The 3,234-nt window shown below is 26.8% G+C and overlaps 1 long non-coding RNA gene across 1 annotated transcript; it reads left to right on the top strand.

Annotated features, from left to right (window-relative positions):
- Positions 1 to 793, top strand: LOC146884212 (uncharacterized). The gene is made up of 6 exons (XR_014984085.1): positions 1 to 158; positions 237 to 267; positions 366 to 399; positions 505 to 531; positions 633 to 662; positions 762 to 793. It is a non-coding gene; the product is annotated as an uncharacterized LOC146884212 (long non-coding RNA).
- The last annotated feature ends 2,441 nt before the right edge of the window (positions 794 to 3,234 follow it).

The raw sequence follows: 3,234 nt of genomic DNA, 5'->3' as shown, positions 1-3,234 counted from the left end.
TCCGTCAACCTCTCACCATTCTCTCTTCCTCTCACTCTCCAATAACCATAACACCCGCGTCAACCACAAAACAACACAACATGGTAGATTTGAGAATGAAGAAGACAACAAATGTACAAGGTTTTCTGCTTCTATCGGTTCTTTTCTACTTATACAAGGTACAAGCTTTTCTTCTTCTCACATATTTGAATATTTTTTATGTTTTTTTTCTCTAATGAATAAATGTTTTCTAGCAGATGAATGAATTGTTTCAAGAACATAATAAAGGTATAAGTTTTTGTTCTTCTCGTGGATATTTTCTTCTTTTCCTAAATCTAAATACTTTTTTATGTTTTTTTTTTCTCTGATGAATGAATGTTTTCTAGCATATGGATGAACTATTTAAAGAACAAAATAAAGGTAGAAGATTTTTCTTCTTCTCGTGGATCTTTTCTTCTTCTCCAACATTTGAATCCTTTTTTATGTTTTTTTTTCTCTAATGAATGAATGTTTTCTGGCAAATAGGTGAATTATTTCAATAACACAATAAAGGTATAAGCTTTTTTTCTTCTTGTGGATCTTTTCTTCTTCTCCGACAGCTGAATACTTTTTTATGTTTTTTGTTTCTGTAATGAATGGATGTTTTCTGGAAGATGGATGAATTATTTCAATAACACAATAAGGTATAAGTTTTTCTTCTTCCTGTGGATCTTTTCTTCTTCTCCAACATCTAAATACTTTTTATGTTTTTTTTTCTCTAATAAATGAATGCTTTCTGGCAGATGGATGAATTATTTCAATAACACAATAAAGGTATAAGTTTTTCTTCTTCTCGTGGATCTTTTCTTCTTCTCCAACATCTAAATACTTTTTATGTTTGTTTTTTCTCTAATAAATGAATGCTTTCTGGTAGATGGATGAATTATTTCAATAACACAATAAATAAGTTTTTCTTCTTCTCAAATATCTTTTCTTTTTCTCCTAGATCTGAATACCTTTTTATGTTTTTTTTCTCTGATGAATGTTTTATGGCAGATGGATGAACTTTTTCAAGTACACAATAAAGATAGAAGCTTTTGTTCTTCTCACAGATCTTTTCTTCTTCTCCTAGATCTAAATACTTTTTATGTTGTTTTTCTCTTTGATGAATGAATGTTTTCTAGCATAAGGATGAATGGTTTCAAGAACACAATAAAGGTATAAGCTTTTTTTCTTCTTGAGATCTTTTCTTCTCCCAGATCTAAATATTTTTTTTCTGTTTTTTTTTTCTCTAATAGATGAATGTTTTTTGCCATATGGATGAACTGTTTGAGGAAAGACGATAAAGGTAGAAGCTTCTGTTTGAAGAACACAATAGGTTATTGTTTTGTGGTGATGCAAACTACATTTGATTTTTAAAAAGTTTGATTTTTGTGTTGTGTTTATGATTCTCTGTTTTAATTTTGTTTTTGTTTTAAAGATGAAAAAATTTAGAGATGTAGGTGTGCCTCGAGATAAAAGGTTTGGTTTTTATAGGTAGAAGGACGAAGATCATTCCCCAGTTTTTTCAAAGGTTTGATTTTTATCATTTTCGTGTTTTTTTGTTTATATGGGTTATTCTTTTCTCTTATATGGTTTGCAATGGTTAATATTTTTATCTCAGAGTAGCTCTGTTTTTGTTTTCAAGATGAATGAAACCTTCAAGAAGAAGAAGATCAAAGAGATTTTTAGGATGAAGATCATTTTCAAAAGGTTTGATTTTTACTCTAAAGACTAACATCATTCCCTCTTTTTTTCAAATTTTCGAGATGAATGAAATCTTCAACAAGTAAGAGAAGATGAAGATCTCTTCAAAACCAAAAGTAAGACTATCAAACATAAATACAAATATATCTTTTAAAAGGTTTGTTCTTGTTTCATTTTTTTTAAATCTCAATTTTGTCAAAACATGACTATATTAAATTTTATTATATTTTTATAATTTCAAATTAATTTAATAAATATACTATAATTTTTAATTTTTAAAATTTGGTGCCTTTTGCGTTGCACACTAGTATATGTATAATTATGGATAAGCTATTTTTTCTTTCATATGATTTATGGGATCTTGTGGTTTCTACTTAAATTTTACATTGAAAGATCCTCTTGATTATATTATATGTAAGGATATGTAAGGAAAGAGGCGACGCTAAATGAAGGCTTGGTTTTTTAAATGGAATGAGATCTATTAACATCTAAACCTTACCAATAAAATAAAAGAATGGATAGTTGAATTTTGTAATTTAGGTCATTAGTCAAACTTTTATTCTTAAATGTAACAAGAGCAAACGACAATTAATTTGATATTATTAGCTGTAAAATGAAATAAAGAGAGAGCGATTCCATGTTCCATTGCGATGAGATTATCAAATTCCATTCAATGTAGTTTAGAAAGTGACAACCTAAATTTCTGTCCTTTTCTCAAGCTGAAAGCATAAGGTAAAGAATAAATGTTAGTTACGTCAATGAAAAATAATAAAAAAGTCCCAAAGTAAAATCCTATTTTTTTCACTATCGTGGGTCAAACCTTGAAGTTCTACTTAATCTTCCATTCAGATCACTTCCCATTAAACCTCTTTTTAATTGTGTTTAGTTGGTAATGGAATGGAATAATCGAAAACTTGTGACAACAAATTACAGAATGTCAAACCCCCGAATATATTTTTCTCTATTTAACTTTCATTGACAATAGAAGAAAAAGTCGAGTCTTATATTATAATTTATTATTGAGTATGAACCAATTAATTAAAGGTATTGTTGTTAACAAGTCTTATATTACACTCGTCTAAATTAATAATCAAAACAAGCTTCTCAGATGTGATGAAATTTCCCAGAGATGATTTGGTAAGAAGACACAATACTAATAAAAAATAAATTCAGTATATACATAAAATTAACATTATCTTTAATACAAAATATTATGAGTTTATTGATTTTTTTTATGAAGTGTTTAGCTTTCTGATTTCTATATTATATAAAACTTATTTATACGAATGTTTTTCTTTTAACTTAACTTTTTCATTTTTATTCGATATAAAATTTAAATTCACACTGAAAATTTATACATATATAATATTAATTGATTTTAATATTATTGATACGCCTTTTGAAAAAAAAAAAAATTCAACACTAACAAAAAAAAATTTAAACTATACCAAAAGATTAACACTGTTCTAACCTAAAATCTTATGAATTTATGAATCTTTCATTTTATAAATTATTCAATTTTCGAACTTT

The sequence above is a fragment of the Vigna unguiculata genome, chromosome 8, assembly GCF_037176805.1.
Source record: "Vigna unguiculata cultivar grain cowpea cultivar isolate G323 ecotype 2 chromosome 8, ASM3717680v1, whole genome shotgun sequence".
NCBI lineage: Eukaryota > Viridiplantae > Streptophyta > Magnoliopsida > Fabales > Fabaceae > Vigna > Vigna unguiculata.
Note: the sequence above shows the minus strand (reverse complement) of the source record. Positions and strands in the feature narration are given on the sequence as shown.